Genomic DNA, 19,644 nt, shown 5'->3' with positions numbered 1-19,644 from the left:
CTCTGCTTAATTATTGGAGGAATCGAAGTGAATCTGGAGAACGTATCTAAGCTTATCTCCTCGGGGGGATACCAGAACTACCCCAGCACCGGAACCATTCAGCATCTTAGATCCATCGAAGAACATGGTCCAGTGCTCTGAGTGAACTTGAGTCGGAAGCTGCTGTTCAATCCACTCGGCGATGAAATCTGCGATTGCTTGGGACTTAATAGCCTTCTTTGCTTCAAACTTGATATCTAAGGGAAGGAGTTCAATCGCCCACTTGGCCACTCGACCAGTTGCATCTCTGTTATGCAGAATCTCTGACAGTGGGGCGTCGCTGACGACTGTAATGGAGTGGTCAGAGAAGTAATGTGCAACCTTCTTCGTGGTCATGTAAATCCCATATACAAGCTTCTGGTAGTGAGGGTATCTTTATTTTGAAGGGGTCAAAACTTCAGACAGATAATAGACTGGGTGCTGAACTCTGAAGGCCTTTCCTTCTTCTTCCCGCTCGACCGTGAGTACTGTACTGACAACTTGTCCCGTGGCCGCAATGTACAGCAGCAGAGGCTCTTTGCTGATTGGGGCAGCAAGCACCGGCTGGGTGGAGAGCAGAGCTTTGAGCTCTGCAAATGCTGCGTCAGCTTCTGGAGTCCACTCGAACTTGTCAGATTTCTTCATCAGTCGGTAAAGAGGCAACGCTTTCTCACCGAGTCGAGAAATGAATCGACTTAGAGCGGCCAAGCAACCTGTAAGCTTCTGGACATCGTGTATACGCACGGGGCGCTTCATCCGGAGTATGGTGCCAACTTTCTCGGGGTTAGCGTCGATTCCTCGTTCGGAAACGAGAAAACCGAGTAACTTTCCACCTGGAACTCCGAATGTGCACTTTGATGGATTGAGCTTGATATCATATCTCCTGAGGTTAGCAAAGGTTTCAGCAAGGTCAGTCAGTAGGTCGGAACCTTTCCGTGACTTAACCACAATATCATCCATGTATGCTTCTACGTTCCGATTGATCTGAGTGAGCAAACACTTCTGAATCATCCTCATGAACGTGGCTCCAGCATTCTTGAGGCCGAAGGGCATGGTGACATAACAGAAGCACCCAAATGGGGTGATGAAAGCCGTTTTGATCTCGTCAGGTCCATACAGACGGATCTGATGGTACCCTGAATAAGCATCTAGAAAAGACAAACGCTCACATCCCGCGGTCGAGTCCACTATCTGGTCGATGCGGGGGAGAGGGAAATGATCTTTCGGGCAGGCCCGATTGATATGTTTGAAATCAATGCACATGCGAAGTGACTTGTCCTTCTTGGGGACCATGACGACATTGGCGAGCCACTCGGAGTGGTAAATCTCTCGGATGAACTCCGCTGCTAAGAGCCGAGCCACCTCCTCGCCAATGGCTTTCCTCTTCTGGACGGCGGACCGTCGAAGATGTTCTTTCACAGGCTTGAACTTCGGGTCGACTCACAGACGTTGCTCAGCCAGCCCCCTGGGAACTCCAGGCATGTCAGAAGGCTTCCATGCGAAGACGTCCCAGTTCTCACGGAGGAACTGGATGAGCGCTTCTCCCTATTTGGAGTCGAGTGTCGTCGAGATGTGAGTCGGAGCGGTGTCGGGATCGGTCGGGTGAATGTGAGCTGTCTTTGTTTCACCGGACGACTGAAAAGCTGACTCTGAAGCAGGCTTCTTGGCCCGTAGCAATTCACTCGGATCGGCAGTCTTTTGGTACTCTTGCAGCTCGACCACTGCCATCTGAGCATCTGCAATCTTTGAGCCTTTCTGAAAGCACTCTTCTGCCTTCTTCCGATTGCCTATAACAGTGATTACCCCTTTAGGGCCAGGCATCTTCAGTTTGAGGTATACGTAACATGGTCGAGCCATGAAGCGTGCGTAAGCTGGCCTGCCCAAAATGGCATGATAAGCACTTTGGAAGTCCACAACCTCGAATGTCAACTTTTTCTTGCGGTAATTCTTTGAATCACTGAAAACCATATCAAGAGCAATCTGGCCGAGTGATTCGGCTTTCTTGCCAGGAATGACTCCATGGAAGCTCATGTTACTGGTACTCAGTCTGGACATCGGAATGCCCATTCCTTTCAAAGTTTCGGCGTACAGTATGTTCAGGCCACTGCCACCATCCATCAAGACTTTGGTCAGTCGAGTGCCTTCGACAATTGGATCGACCACCAATGCTTGCCTCCCAGGGGTGGCAATGTGCGTAGGGTGATCAGACTGGTCGAACGTGATGGCAGTCTGAGACCACTTCAGATAACTGGGTGTTGCCGGAGCAACCATATTCACCTCACGGTTGATGACTTTCAGTCGACTTTTGCTTTCGACATCAGCAAAAATCATCAGGGTGGAATTGATTTGGGGGTATCCGTCGTCGCTATCTTCCTTGTCCTTGACTCTGTCTGACTCTTTTTCCTTATCCTTGGACTGTTTGCCTTGAAACTGCTGGATTAGGAGCTGGCACTGTCGAGTGGTATGCTTTGGGTAAATAAAATTACCCTCTTCATCTTTCTTGGTGTGGATGTGACACGGCAGGTCCAAAACATCGTTTCCATCCTGATCCTTGACTTTCTTGGGCTTCCAGGTGCCCTTGGGTTTTCCCTTGAAGTTTCCCTGGGCTACGGCCAGGGCCTCCCCAGGAGCGGCTGGCTTGGCCTTCCGCTTCTGTTTCCGACTGGAATTTCCTCCGGTTTCTTGGGCGACTGCCTTGTGCTTGCCACTCCGGAGTCGGTCCTCGTCTTCACCATTAGCATACTTGGTGGCAATCTCCATCATCCGATTCAGAGACATCTCTCCAGTTCGACCGAACTTCAGATTCAACTCTCTGTATTTAACGCCTTCCTTGAAGGCACAAACTGCTTGATGGTGTGACACATTCTCAACCGAGTGATGCAGTGTGATCCACCTCTAGATGTATTCCCTCAGGGTTTCATTCGGCTTCTGCATGCAAGACCGCAACTCTGTAAGGCCTGCAGGTCGCTTGCATGTTCCTTCAAAGGTTGTGATAAACACTCGGGAGAGATCCTCCCAAGTGTAAATGCTGCTGGGTGCCAACTGATTTAGCCACGCTCTGGCTGAGCCCTCTAACATGAGAGGTAAATGCTTCATGGCCACCTCATCATTGCCACCGCCAATCTATACAGCCACTCGGTAATCTTCGAGCCAAGTGTCAGGCTTAGATTCACCGGTGAACTTGCTGATTCCAGTCGCCAGCCTGAAATTGGGAGGAATCACTGCGGCCCTGATGGCTCGACTGAAACACTCTGGCCCTGAAGCATGTACTCTGCTGCTGGCGCGCGCATCTCTGTTCTGGCCTTCCCGGTGAGCCCTGTTCCTGTCAACCAGGCCTTGAGCAAGGACAGATCTCGCGTCAAAGCCTGGGTCCCTGGGGTCGACGGGAACCCTCTGCCCAACGCTACGAGGGCGCCTGTCATTTCGATGTCGAGGCGCATATGACCCACTCCTCGGGGGAGGGGTTGGCACTCGACGTCGATCATCACGATCGGATCGGTGATCATACTGCTTGTTCCTTCTGTACTGATCATGCCAGTCGCCACGTCCCTCACGCCTCGGGGGCGACCGCGGGCTGTGAGCCGACTGGACTGTATCGGTTGCAACGGATCGACTATGGATCCTGTTCCGCGATTGAGAAACAGCGGAATTCTGGTTTCCCGCTGCCCGGAGCAACGCTCTGATCTGTAACAAGCCCCTGCCAGCCTCCGACTGGGAGGGCTGAATTGATTCTGCTATATGGGCCGCAGCGGCCAAATTCTGAACTGGGGTTCGATATACCTGCGTCGGCGGGAAGAGCTGGCGTCGACTAGACTCAGGATCCCGCTGACGCGCTCGCTCGTCGAGTGCTCGCTGGAGATTCTCCAGTCGAGTGCGCTCGGCCAAATTAGCCAAACATGCGTCCTCCAAGGCCCGGGCCTCGGGGGACTCTCCGACGATAGGGGTGTGGAGGGCGTCCGTGTTCCGGCGGCGAAGCTCCTCTCGCTGTGATGACGTGAGAGGTTCGGGGAGATACTCATCGTGGGGATGCGATGGGCCGCCCCACCCGCGCCTCCATCAGCGCGATGGAAACTGGGAGGACTGTGAGTTCCATCGACCGCCAGGATCTCAGCCGCTGGGTCGCTGCTGTCACACTCGAATGCGGTCTCCGCGGAGCCAGTCGACAGGTCGAACAGGCCGTAGAGGGATTCATCGGGCTCGATTGCCGCGACTTGTGGGGTGGCCGACTGGCGAGCCACGGCATGCCTCACCCACCTCTGAAGTCTCGACTGACCGGAGCGCTTGCGCCGGTGGGAGACAGAGCGGGGAGACGATACGGGGGCGACCGATACTGGGTCGACGGCTGCCACAGGAGGACGCCACGAACACGCGGAAATGCGTCGCACCGTGGACGGGGAGCGCGTCGACGTCGAGTGGCGCCTCTTGAAGCCAGGCGGAGTCATCGGTGATGAACGTGAGCGCGCCCAGACGGATCTCGCGGCCCTCCGCCAAAACTCCGCACGAAACCATGATCAAAGGGATCGGAAAAACCGCAACTTCCCCAATCAGGCGCTAAGATTCCTGCCCCACGGTGGGCGCCAACTGTCGTGGTTCTAACTCTGACAGTGATGTAGGGGGGTAAGTATGGAGAGGCTAGATCTCAGCTATTGGGAAGTTGTAAACACACCAAGATGTACGAGTTCAGGCCCTTCGCGGAGGATGTAACGGCCCTACGTCTCGGTGCCCGGAGGCGGTCGATTGGATTACTGGCGTGTGAATAACAGGGGTGCGAACCCTTCATACTGAGGAGGGGGTGGCTTATATAGAGTCCGCCGGCCCCCTCCTGCCCTCAGTAATGCAGGGTTTAAGGTACATTTAAGGCTGGGCGTTACTGGTAACGCCCCTAATAAAATGCTATGATGACCATAAAGACTACTTAACAGCGGACCGTTTGCCTGCGGGGTGACTGTAGGCCTCCTGGCGGTCGAGTGGTTGGCTTCATGGTCGAGTGGTAGCTTTCTGGTCGAGTGTCTTGAGTCCGTCGAGTGGGATACCTTTAAGTCGATTGAAAGGTGACTTCTCCTAGGGATGTCCTAGGGTAGGACTCTTTGGTCAGGTCCGTGTCCTCACCCTAGGTACATGTCTTCATCAGAACCTCCACACCCTTGCAAAGAAGAAGCATGTCATAGGCATCGAGGGCGTCAAGTTCAAGAAAGATCACCTATGCGGTGCCTGTGAAGCAGGAAAGATGACGAGGGCCAAACATCCCTCGAAGACAATCATGACAACAACTCGACCCTTCGAACTGCTCCACATGGATCTTTTCGGTCCCACTCATTACTCAACCCTTACTACTACTGCTTGTCTCTATGGCTTTGTCATTGTTGATGATTATTCTAGATATACTTGGGTACACATAATCCTCTACAAGACTGAAGTGCAGGATGTCTTCAGACGCTTCGCCAACCGAGCAATGAACAACTATGGCGGCAAGATAAAGCACATCAGAAGTGACAATGGCACTGAATTCAAGAACACTGGCCTTGATACATATCTTGATACATTGGGCATCACACATGAATTCTCAGCTCCGTACACACCACAGCAGAATGGCGTCGTCGAACGCAAGAACTGAACACTCATTGAGATGGCCCGAACGATGCTAGATGAATACAAGACTCCAAGAAAATTCTGGCCTGAAGCCATTGATACTGCATGCCATACAATCAATCGTGTTTATCTTCACAAGCTTCTGAACAAGAAATCTTATGAGCTCCTTACTGGCAAGAAACCAAATGTCAGTTACTTCAGAGTATTTGGCGCCAAGTGCTGGATCAAGGATCCACATCACAGTTCAAAATTTGCACCAAAAGCACATGAGGGTTTTATGCTTGGATATGGAAAGGATTCGCACTCCTACAGAGTCTTCAATCTCTTTCATTATAAAGTGGTTGAAACAGTGGATGTGCGGTTCGATGAGACTAACGGTTCACAAAGAGAGCACCTGCCAAATGTGCTAGATGAAGTTCCATCCAGTGAATCAATCAAACTAATGGGAACTGGAGAAATCATACCCTCTGAAGCTCAACCTGAAGAGGAACTTATCATCTCCGCACCTGATCAATCTAAAGACAATGCTCAGCCTGAAGACAATCCCTCTAACAATGACAATGATCAACAATAACAAAATCTTCGCCCTATACATCCTCGTGTTGCCAATGAAGTGCATATTGAGAGAATAATTGATAGCATCAATGCATCCGGTCCGCTCACTCGTTCAAGGGCAACACAGCTAGCAAATTTCTGTGGGCACTTCGCATTCGTCTCAATAACAGAACCCAAGAAAGTTGAAGAAGCCTTCATGGAACCTGAATGGATTCAATCTATGCAAGAAGAGCTTCAACAATTTGAGCTGAATAATGTATGGGAACTGGTTAAGCGTCCTGATCCTCGGAAGCACAATATAATAGGCACCAAATGGATATACCGCAACAAGCAAGATGAGCATGGTCAAGTTGTCAGAAACAAAGCTCGTCTCGTTGCTCAAGGATATACTCAAGTGGAAGGAATTGACTTCGATGAAACATTTGCTCCTGTGGCTCGACTTGAAGCCATACGCATACTGCTGGCCTATGCAAATCATCATAACATACTTCTATATCAAATGGATGTGAAGAGCGCTTTTCTCAATGGCAAGATTGAAGAAGAAGTATATGTTGCACAACCGCCTGGCTTTGAAGATCCAAAACATCCTGACATGGTATACAAGCTCAACAAGGCACTGTATGGCCTGAAACAAGCCCCTCGGGCTTGGTATGACACACTCAAATACTTCCTGAAGAGCAAAGACTTCATACCTGGTTCCCTCAACCCCACTCTCTTCACGAAGACATATGATGGTGAACTATTTGTATGCCAAATATATGTGGATGACATTATCTTCGGCTGCACCAATCAGAAGTACAGTGAAGAGTTTGGATATATGATGCAAGAGCAATATCAGATGTCCATGATGGGAGAGCTGAAGTTCTTCCTCGGTCTTCAAATACGACAGCAACGCAACGACATCTTCATATCTCAAGAGAAGTATCTCAAAGATTGCCTGAAGAAGTTCGGTATGCAAGACTGCAAAGGCTTCACGACGCCAATGCCAGCGAAACATCATCTGGGTCCCGACGACAATGGTAAAGAGTTCGATCAAAAGGTATACCGCTCCATGATTGGTTCTTTGCTTTATCTATGTGCATCTAGGCCAGATATTATGCTTAGTGTTTGTATGTGTGCTCGATTCCAAGCGGCACCAAAGGAGTCGCATCACTTACTTGTGAAGCAAATTCTTCGATATTTGGCTCACACCCCAACTCTAGGATTATGGTATCGAAAGGGCTCAGAGTTTGATCTGGTTGGATTCTCGGATGCTGATTATGTTGGTGACAAGGTTGATCGCAAGTCTACATTAGGCACATGTCATTTTCTGGGACGGTCACTTGTATGTTGGTCTTCAAAGAAGCAGAACTGTGTATCTCTCTCCACTGCTGAATCTAAATACATTGCTGCTGGATCTTGCTGCGCTCAACTTCTATGGATGAAGCAAACACTCAAAGACTATGGCATTCATCTGAAGCAAGTGCCACTCTACTGTGACAACGAAAGCGCCATCAAGATTGCCAACAATCCAGTTCAGCACTCGAAGACAAAGCACATTGAAATTCTTCATCACTTTCTCAGAGATCATGTTGTGAAGGAAGATATTGATATCATACACGTCAACACTGAAGAGGAATTGGCAGATATCTTCACCAAGCCCCTGGATGAGAAGAGATTTTGCAAGTTACGGTGTGAGCTAAATATCTTGGAATCCTCAAATGTCCTATGATCAGGCACACATCCTAACACTTATGCATATTGATGACTTAGATGTGCAACACACGAAGTAAAGTATATCTTCAATCAATGAAGACATACATTCTAAGTGTGAATACATTAATGTGGAATTTGACTTCGGAGCGCCACGATAATTGTGCGCCGTGTCTGGGTCTAATACTTCCTATACGGTGGGTAACGCCACCACCAAAGGTTCTGTTTCAAGTGTTTCACTCATGGCGTTACATTTGCTATGTCTTCACATTTGGTTTGGCTTCAGTTTCAACATGTCTTCATGGTTATCTTCACTATATTGATTATATATATACTAGTGTTCTGTCCTCTACAACATTCACTTATAGCTATGTCTTCTTGTTGAATCTTTTGAACTAAGTGAATGTGATCGGACCCTAACCTCTCTATGCTTTCTACCTCAAACTCTATCTCTCCAAATCATATGCATTCTATTGAAACTGTCGAATGTATTCTCTGCGTCCTTGTCAGCAGAAGATACAGAGACAAACATTAAGTCTGTTTTCAATGCTCGTTCCTTCACCTGAAACCCGGAGAAGTGGGAACGACCACCCGACAATCCAGGCGTGCGTGGGACGTGGAACAACCCCCGATATGCTGCATGATGGCCACGTGTTCCTCAGATGTGAATCGCCAGGGGCACCTGTGTAATAACACTGAGTCGCCCCTTTTCCTATAAATATACGCCTCACCACAGTCATTATCTCTTCTTCCACTCTCGCACGAACCCTAGCGCCACCGCTAGCCCTCGACGATGCCGGCGACGAAGCGCTTAGCTGCCGCAACCTCTCCGACGCCGTCTTCACGCCGACCGCGGACATCGTCCTCTCCGCCGTCGCCGTAGGTGTCCTCCGTCACCAAGTTAGGGCACGGACGAATGAACTGCTCGGCCTCCTCTTCCACTCCGTCTAGCAGTTCTTCGTGTGGTAAATAAAACTTCCTTTTTACGGCCCCTTTGATCCTATAGCTTCGTCACTTTCTACCACAAGCAGTTTCTATTCACACAAGTTGGATCTCTTTCATACTTCATCTCATAATATGCCTAGTATATTCACTTATGCTTCACAAAGTAGTTAGATTCCTCACTTGTACTGATCCATGGATTCATACAAATCTGGAACCAACTCCTTATCTATGAGTGAATGTCCTCGCACGATGAGGTCAATGTCTTCTAAACTGATTTATCTTCAAAATCTTCTAAGAATGCATATGACCTCCTCCCCTTCCCTCGCACCTTAATGCTGTCACAGGTACATGTTCGTGGGAGAATCCCTTGGTTCTCATAGTCTGCATTCATTTGCAGAATTCTTACAGCATCATATAAATTCTCCCGAAGCCAGTTCCTCTTTGTCCAGCAAGCAAAAGCCTCTGAAGCCTTTGAACATGTTGAGGCCATTCAGTTTAAAGTTCATGTCTATAGAGAAATCTGCAAGGAAGGGAGGCAGACAGCGTCGTGGGGGAACATCAAGAGATTTTCCTGATGACCTCTCAGAGCTTTACAAGATAGATCCTGAAGAGGATTATAATCAGCGCAAGACCCGAATCTAGTGGATTCGAAGATATTGGGCAGAACAGTGGTACAAATACAGATTCGTGACCAAGGAATATGCTGAGAAGAGTGCTATCAAAAGTCCTTGGGGTGATATTCTCTTCCGAGGCCTTCCACCCAAGAACAGAGCTGAAGCTATTGCTCAGAGTTTCTATCCGTGTATGGTCCGTGGACCTCAGCCTGAAGATGCCGACCCATCATCATTGCTATGGTGTCGTGACGATAATCTCTTCAAGCGCAACTTCTAGCATGCAAAGGCATCGGCCAAGGAAAACAAGAAGTCATTGGGACTAGACTTCAACCCTGGTCCTTCTACTCCCCGAGCTGACGGCACACACGATGCAGAACCCAATGTCATCGGTCCTTTCTACAACCTTGAAGGTCTCATCACCCATATCATGGTTCAAGGGACAGCCGTGAATGAGCCTGCAGATGACGCTGAATTAGATGAAGCGCCTGCAGCGCCGAAGCCAAAGAAACTGAAGCAGCCTAAAGCTTCAAAGCCTGCCTCTGCACCAAAAATCTCACGGGCGAAGCCATTGGCCACTACAACTCCTGAAGACAGTGTGCAGTCTGAAGATTTGTCACGCATCTCCAAGCCCCAGAAAGTCAAGATGCCTCTGCCACACACCGGCCAAGAACTGACAGCTGCTGCCATTCTGCGCAACGATGCCATCGATCTGTCCAGTGATGAAGATCTTGCTGATGACGCTCTTGAGCAACTGATCAAGAGCAAAGAAGAAGTAGAAATCTTCAATGATATGCCTCTCTTTGACGTGGCAATCATCCACAACTTCAATGATGAGTGGTTTGACACGCCCAACCTCAGGTTCGAAGATCTGCAACTTCCAATTGGCCTCAGTGTCGCCTTCCATGGCGCCATTGCTTCAGAGTTAGCTAGCGCCCAGCGCATTGTTGAACTGAAGCAAAAGATTGACTATGAAAAAGCTCAGTTCAAGAAGCATATGGCCAAGCTCAGTGTGCAAGAGGTCAAGAACTTCAAGATCATGCTGCACGAGCTTAAAGAAGCCTTTCTCAAGAAGCGTGAAGAAGCTCAAGGTTCTCGTGAGCGCATGAAGAGCCTGGCTGACAAGTGTGTGCAAGACTATTATGAGGCTGAGAAGCGCAAGGTCCTTGGGTGTCCTGGCATCGACCCCAGGATGGCTGCAAAGAAGAAGAAAAAGACCGCTATGGCCGAACCCGACGCACCAAGGACGGAAGCAGATCCATTGTCTTCCCAACTAGCATGACTGGCTCGAAGCCAAAGGCCAGGTCAACCGCTTCAGAACTGAAGAAGACGAGGACTGCTGAGGCTGAAGCCAGAAAGAGGAAACATCCTGAAGCCTCTGCTACTGCTCCCTCCAAGAAGAAGCGGAAGACCAAGAAGGAATGGGCTGCTCCCACAGAGCCCTTGATTGTTGAACCCATCTCCATGGTTCGCCCAGCCACTAAACATCAAGAGCGCCAACTGACTGTCCATGAGCCTCCTTTCATAGAGGCTCATGAAGCTGAAGACTTTCCAGCAGCTGATCCCATCGCTGCTGAAGACATTGGTCACCATGACCATGTTGAAGATGATGCAGTTCTTCCTCAGCTCGAGCACCAACAGGTATCATCGACTGTGCTAACGCACAGCGAACTCATCAGCATTGGTCGTCCTCTGACGCCAATTGCTCAGGATGCATCATGGGCTGATCACCCACAAGCACAAGAGGAAGATGACCTTGAGGCCCAGCCAACTCCAACTCCACAGGCGTCGCCAGCGTTACGCAGGCTTCGCAAAGGACCAAGGCCTCCAGTCTCAGAGTCTGAAGCTAAAGCTGCCGAAGACATTCCGGCTGCATCAGCCGATGAAGAAGAAACCCCAAGAGCTGCTACACCCCCGTCTCACCACGAAGCTGTTCTCGAGGAGAACGTGACTGTGACCGACCCTCCAGCTCATCAAATGGAGGTTGAGAATCTTGAGGCTGCCACCGACGCCACTGACGTTGTCATGACTGAAGCCAATGTGGAGCCTACACCAACAAAAGCACCAGAAGTCAGCGAAGCCAATGATACTACTGCTTTTGTTCCTATGCCTGCTGCTGGTCCTCAGTTTGACTATCATGTTGAGCACAGGCCTCAGGTGCAGAAGCCAATCCCAAGATTGCCCAGGTTTCCAGGTCCTGCATCAGTACCTGGATCCTTCAATGTCAACGGCTTCAAAGCAGACAACACTTTCTTCAATAGCTCCAAGAACCCCTACTCAAGGGAAAGAATATCTTCTGATAGGTTCTGGAGCTATCCGCAGCGAAGCTATTACTCCTGCATTCTGTACAATCAAGGTCGCATCTTCCCACATAAGCGTCTTGACATTAAAGCAATAGCTGGTCTGCCTTGTCTGGAAGAAGCTCTGGATTGCTTCAAAGAGGTTGGATTGCTATCGTTTGTCACTGACCAAGAGCACTAGAATGAAGAGTTGCTGCTCCAATTCTATGCCACACTTCACATCTGTGGGTACAACAGAGATCTGAAGACTTGGGTACTGGAGTAGATGACAGGAAATGTTCATCACGAAGCCAAAGCCTTTGATATCATTGAGCTCACTGGTCTGCCCACTCCTGGCGATCTCTACGAACTTGGCTGTCAGCTTCACAGTGAAGCTGTGGAGAGCATCTTTCAGAAGCCTGAACCAAACATGAGTCAGATGCTCAGTATGATGAAGCCATTGCCACAAGATGCTGCATATCCTAAGGAGTTCCTTGTTGAAGACCTTGAGTATCTGCCAAGGACTATTTATCACATCATAAGGTGAACTCTCTGGCCTATCAAAGGACATTCTCCACATGCCAAGATGGAAGGTGCAATGAAGACATTGGTCTTCTATATTCTTCATGGCAAATGCTTCAATGCACAGGACTTCTTCATTCGCCAACTTGCTGCATCAGGCTCTGATCTTTTTGGCTTGAAGTTCTACGCTCCATGGATAATGCGGCTGATTAAACTCCACTCCGCTGTCTCACATCAGCCATCTGCTCGCAATCATCGGATCTTTCTGCCTGATGTGGATATGTCCGTTGAAGCTATTTATCCTGAGCCTGCCAAGGAACCTCTTAGTCTTCAGAATGCGGAGCATCAAAGTTTTTCTCAGAACATTGAAGGAGTTGAAGCAGTCACTCATGTTTATCCTTTGGCTGGAACCACACGTGCACCACATCCTGCCCTTACTGAAGCCACCGATAGCACAATTGCCCAACGACCCAAGAAGCACACTCGTGTTCTCAATGACCGAGAGCTTCTGGTGGCTCTTCATCAGAAACAGGATAGGCATCATGACTGGCTGAAGCGCCAAATGCAAAGCCTCTAGGTGGATGTCAACCGCATTCGCAATCTTGCCACCAAGAATGCCTTTGTTGCACATCAAACCTCTCGACGCACATGGAAAGGGCTGACGCTAATGTGCTCTGAAGATGATCTTCAAGAGGATGGCTTCTCTGAACGCTTCAAGTTTGACTCCACACCTCCTCGAAGGGCAGTGTTGCGACAAACTCCATCTCTTAAAGACTCTGAGTTCTCTTCCTCTACTGCAACTGTGAATGCCAGAGTGATCGAGGATGAAGACGATGCTACTTCACCGCCACCTCCTTCAGCACGCTTCGACACTGCTCCAAGTTCTTCTGCACCGCCAAACACCACCGACGACCCTGCTGCTTCACGTACTCCTCATGGGAACGAGTAGATGCTCTATGTCTTCAAACCTTTTTGGTCCTTACTGACAAAAGGGGGAGAAGCATATGAGTTTGATAGTCTTCAAGCGGGTCCACATGGGTGGTTGCTTTATATTTTGCCTCGTGTTTACAACTCTCGTTTTGATACATTTGGTTCTTTGAGTTGTAACACCTAAACTCGATGGTCGTCTGCTACTTATTTGCTACTTCATGATGCGACGATAAATTCCTCATGTGTGACGATAAATTCCGCACTTAGATCATTTTGCAGACGTCCATTTTCCATTATGCATGTCATTATCTTCACATACCTTCTCATGCATAATGAATTGTCATCATAAGTTGAAGAGGATCTCCATGAGTACAACCTGCCATGTGCATTTGCATTCCAAAAGCAAATTACTTATATGCACATCTTCAGGGGGAGCCCTTGCAACTAATGAAGACAATTCCTTTACAATTTCACATATTATATTCCCCGTTGAAAACTTTAACTAGTTTGTCATCAATCACCAAAAAGTGGGAGATTGTAAGTGCATCTAGTGCCACCCCTAGTTGGTTTGGAGTATTGACGACAAACCTAGTTGAGGGACTAATGTGTTTGTGAGAATTGCAGGATAACATAGGTAGAAGTCCCCCATCGATTCGGTTTTCCTACCAAAGATGACCCCTAAAAATGTATGAAGACATTGATGTCAAAGGTGGTATATGAAGATATTCTCATTGAAGACTATGACAAGAGAAGATATCGCATGAAGCCTATGGAGCTCGAAGACTCTGACCTTTCGTAGTTCTATTTCTTCTTTATTGAGTCATAGGAACCACCGTGCTGTTAAGTGGGGTCCAAGAGAACCAGTCAGAATGACTGAAGTGATGCTTAACCAAAACCTATGTCTTCGAGTGAAGACTATGAGAGCGAATCTTGTCCAGAGTCGGACAAGTCAGCTTTGCTTGTAGCCCAAGTAAAGTTGCCGTGTGAGTTTGTAATCTAACCGTTGGAACACATGTCAGTTCCTTAGTGACCCAGGGTCATTTCGGACAAATCAGGTCGGGTTGCCTAGTGGCTATAAATAGCCCACCCCCTACAACCATAAATGGTTGGCTGCTCGGAGTTAGAGTAAGGCTTTTGTCGTTTGAGAACAACCCACCTCGAAGCCTTTGAGAGAGAATTCCTTGTGAGGATAAAGCCCTAACCACCCAGAGCCAAAGAGTGTTAGGCATCACTTAAGTCTTCTTGTCTGTGTGATCTGAAGACTTATTACACTTGAGGACTGTGAATCCTCCAGCCGGTTAGGCGCCGCGTTCTGAGCATCCAAGAGACATTGTGGATCACCGGTGAACGAAGTCTGTGAAGGTTTGGGAGTCTACCTTGAAGACTTACCAGAGTGATTGGGCGAGGTCTGTGTGACCTTAGCTCAAGGGGAATACGGTGAGGACTGGGTGTCCTGAGCTGCGTGTTCAGGACTGGGTGTTCGGGACTGTGTGTCCTCAGGTTTAAATACCTAGCCGCCCTAACCAGATGTACAGTTGTCACAGCAACTGGAACTAGTCCAACAAATCATTGTCTTCAATGAGTCACTAGTTTCATCCTTCCCTTCCCTTTACTTACTGTTGGTCCTTGTGAAGTCATTGTATGATTGCACTATCTTCTGTCTTCACTGAGTGACTGTGTGTTCTGTTTGGCTTCATAATATCTTCCTACCTGATCCTTACTACATTGCTGCTATTAGTCATTGTGCTTTCACTTCATTGAATACTTGACTATGGTTTGCCTAGTGTAGTCTACCTTCCGCTGCATGGTAATAGGTTTATTTCTATCGTTTGTCTTCGAAACTTCCACGTTTTGAAGACTTTCATGAAAATCGCCTATTCACCCCCCTCTAGTCGATATAATGCACTTTCACAGACGTTTGCGCACTTTTCCCCACAAGACTCGATCTCCTCCGTTGGGATTCTCGCACAACATGGTGTTTGAGAAACGGATGACCGAGACATAGTCTTTCAGAAGCGCTAGCACCTTACGATCGGGTAGACCGTTACACCTACTTTCCCCTACATCTGCTAGTCTACCACTGTAAGAGTTCGCACGACTTAATCAACTATGCTAGAGCCCATAGTAGCTTGTGGCTGCACACGGAAGTTTCTAGCATGAATAATCTCATGATCCCTTTGAGCCTGGGTGGCGGTCCATCAAGAAAAACAGGCAATCGCTGGAATACCCAGGTGCCTCAATCCACCCAGATGTGTATTAAAGTTGCCACCTTAAATAAACCATTAATTAACAATCTCACATCTGTCATGGATACACTCACCCAATCCACGTCTACTACCATAGCATGGCATAATAAGCAAACGTAGAAGTAACTCCCAAGGGTTTGATAATAAAACAGGTAAGAGGTACTACCTCATCTACTTCTCAAAACCCACATTTTAGTTAGATCCTAGTCATGCAATTGTTTGAGGATTGATCTAATGCAATAAAAACTGGGTAGTGAAGAGGTATGATCAAAGTGCTACTTGGCTTGCTGATGATCCGCGAAACCTAGAGATTCAAAGTAGCAAGCGGCGCACTCCGGGTACTCTATCGCAAACAAACAAGCATACACTAAGTACTCATCTAATGCACGGGTTAAACTCAAATAAGAAATCTAACCAGAATGTTCAACTTAAGAACTCCGGTTTGCAAAAAGAATCAAATCAATCGAAGCAACGAAAGTCAAACGGCGAAAGAAACAAGCTTCGTTTACTAATTTGGATCTAGGTCAAATTTTACAGATGCAAAAACTTGTTTGAGTTGGTTAAACGGAAAGAGGGATCCGAGACGAAAAACTCCAGGCGCTTGAATCGCCTGGTTCCGATAAACGAGCGAAAAGATAAACTAAAACGAAAATCGGATCAGAAATCACGACCAGAAATAATCGCGGAAAAACCCGAAAAAAAGAAAAAACTAATGAACAGATTAACGAACGAACGTTCGTTATCTGAAACTAAATGGTGAACGCGTTCGTTAAAACGAACGGACGAGCGAACGCTCGCTAAACAAATAAACCGGAAAAACTGATTTATAAAAAAACGAAACTAGGGTTTCTAAAAAAACCGGATCGGGTTTTAAAAAAAACGGATCACGGCGGCGGCGGCGGTTATACCTCCGGCTCGGCTCCGGCGGGGCGAGGGGACGGCATGGGGTGGCGGGGCTGCGGCGGGAGGCGGCGGTGCTCGGCGGGGCTGGGACGGGGTGAGGGTGGCGGGGTGGCGGCGTATTTATAGGAGGGGGGCTCGGCCGGCTTGGGGAAGGGGCGACGGCGGAGGCGGCTTGGGGTCGGACTCCCCGAGTCCGGCGGCGACACAGCGGGGCTGGCGGTGGCGCTGGCGAGCCCGGCCCGGCTCGGCTGGGCCTTGGCCCAGCCGGGCTCTCGCGTGTTTTTTTTTAATAATTCCGCTGAACAGAAAATAAATTCTAGAAAAATAAATAAAAATCTAAAAATGCCAAAACAATTTTTCACCGTCTAAATAAATATTTAGAACAGGATGAACATTTTCTTGGCCCTAAAATGTAGTTTTGAAATCGTGCAATTTTTCCTAAATTCAAATAAAATAGCGAGGAAATCCGAAATAAAATCTTACTTGATTTTTTTGTTAAACCTTAAATATTTATTTATTTTGGGAAAGTCATTTTATTCCGTCTCTCATATTTTTATTATAGAAATAATTGAAGATAAAATAAATAAAATCAAAGATCCTATTTTCAAAATTTGAGAGAACCCAAATATGAAAATAACGAAATCCCCAACTCTCTCCGTGGGTCCTTGAGATGCATAGAATTTCTGGATCAGGCCAAAAGCAAATAAAATAAGATATGCATTGATGATCTAGTGTATAACGTTCCAAATTGAAAATTTGGGATGTTACACATGATCTCCCGATCCCTGAGGGATGGTCTATATGACAGGCAGAAGAAGGAGCTCTCCATCATTGCGGCTGGATGGGTGCCTCGCCGAGCCAGTCGGAGACAAACTGGCTTGCTGGGTGTGACACCCTCGATTCAATCCTACACTAATCATACACGCAAATGTGTACGATCAACATAAAGGACTCACGGGAAGATATCACAACACAACTCTAGACACAAAATAAATAATACAGGCCTTATTTACAAGCCATGGGCCTCGAGGGCTCGAATACACAAGAGTCAGCGGAAGCAACAATATCTGAGTACAGACATAAGTTAAACAAGGATGCCTTAAGAAGGCTAGCACAAAAGCAACATCGATCGAAAAGGCAAGGCCTCCTGCCTAGGACCTCCTAAATACTCCTGGTCTTCGGCGGCCTCCGCGTAGTAGTAGGCTCCATCGGGCAGTAGTAGTAGTCAACTGGGTGGCATCTGGCTCCTGGGATCCACCATATGGTTGCAACAACCGGAAAGAAGAAAGAAGGGGGAAAAGAGGGTAGCAAAGCAACCGTGAGTACTCATCCAAAGTACCCGCAAGCAAGGATCTACACTACATATGCATCGGTATCAATGAAATGGGCTGTATCTATGGACTGAACTGCAGAATGCCAGAATAGAGGGAGAGCCTAGTCCTATCGAAGACTAGCATCTTCAGCATCTTCAATGGTCTTGCAGCATTAGAAGAGTGCAGACTAGCATAAAGTAAAGTAGTAGTAGTGTTATCAACCTCGCCCAGAGATTCTTCCTCGACTCCGTACGAGAAAGCAATCCTAGAGCCATACTATACATTTCTCCTCTCAAGTATCCAGTTCTAGTTGTATCGATCGGGATACTCCGTGTGTCCGTTACCGTAGGACAGGCTATCGATAGATGTTTTCTTCCCTGCAGGGGTGCACCAACATACCACCATGCTCGATTAACTCCGACCGGACACACTTTCCTGGGTCATGCCCGGCCTCAGCCAAACAATACACCGCGACCCGACCTAGGCCTAATAGAGAGGTCAAGCACATCGGACTAAACCTATGCCCCCAGGGGTCATGGGCCATCACCCCAAGAACTCCCGCACGTTGCGTGGGCGGCCGGTGAGCAGACCTAGTGCTACCTCTTGAGCACTGCGTTGGATTTCCCCGAAGAGGAAGGGATAATGCAGCAAAGTAGCGTAAGTATTTCCCTCAGTTTTTGAGAACCAAGGTATCAATCCAGTAGGAGGCTACGCTCGAGTCCCTCGTTCCTACACAAAAACAATAGCTCAACGCAACCAACGCGCTTAGGGGTTATCAATCCCTTCACGGTCACTTACGAAAGTGAGATCTGATAGAGATGGTAAATAATATTTTTGGTATTTTTGGTATAGAGATGCAAAGTAAAAAGTAAAAGCAAAGCAATAATAAAGTGATGGAGATTAATATGATAATAAAGAGACCCGGGGGCCATAGGTTTCATTAGTGGCTTCTCTCAAGAGCATAAGTATTCTACGGTGGGTGAACAAATTATTGTTGAGCAATTGACAGAATTGAGCATAGTTATGAGAATATCTAGGTATGATCATGTATACAGGCATCACGTCCGAGACAAGTAGACCGAAACGATTCTGCATCTACTACTATTACTCCACTCATCGACCGCTATCCAGCATGCATCTAGAGTATTAAGTTAAAAACAGAGTAATGCCTTAAGCAAGATGACATGATGTAGAGGGATAGTTTAATGCAATATGATAAAAAACCCATCTTGTTATCCTCGATGGCAATGATACAATACGTGCCTTGCTGCCCCTTCTGTCACTGGGAAAGGACACCGCAAGATCGAACCCAAAGGTAAGCACTTCTCCCATGGCAAGAACAACCAATCTAGTAGGCCAAACCAAACTGATAATTCGGAGAGACTTGCAAAGATAACCAATCATACATAAAATAATTCAGAGAAGATTCAAATATTATTCATAGATAGACTGGATCATAAACCCACAATTCATCGGTCTCAACAAACACACCGCAAAAAGAAGATTACATCGAATAGATCTCCACAAGAGAGGGGGAGAACATTGTATTGAGATCCAAAAAGAGAGAAGAAGCCATCTGGCTACTAGCTATGTGTAACGCCCTCGATGCGGCTATAGCTCCCACGTGTCGAGGCACGACTTAGAGGCATAACCACATTGAAAGCAATGTCACAAGTTAGGCAATCCTCACAACATCCCATGTAATATAGTTAATAAAAGGGGAGATGCATAGTTGGCTTACACTCGCCACGTCAAACAAAGTACATAAATAGCATTACAACATTCAAACACTCATGGCCCGACTACGGCTCCAAAATAAAAGACAAACCCAACATGCGACACGGTCCCGATCGCCCCAACTGGGCACCACTACTGATCATCAGGGAAAGACACGTAGTAACGGCGTGAGTCCTCGTCGAACTCGCGCTTGAGCTCAAGCGCGTCATCTGGAACGGAATCATTAGGCCCTGCATCTGGTTTAGAAGTAGTCTGTGAGCCACAGGGACTCAGTAATCTCACACCCTCGCGGTCAAGACTATTT

Source organism: Triticum urartu, chromosome 1 (assembly GCF_003073215.2).
Source record: "Triticum urartu cultivar G1812 chromosome 1, Tu2.1, whole genome shotgun sequence".
In the NCBI taxonomy this organism is placed as follows: Eukaryota; Viridiplantae; Streptophyta; class Magnoliopsida; order Poales; family Poaceae; genus Triticum; species Triticum urartu.
Note: the sequence above shows the minus strand (reverse complement) of the source record.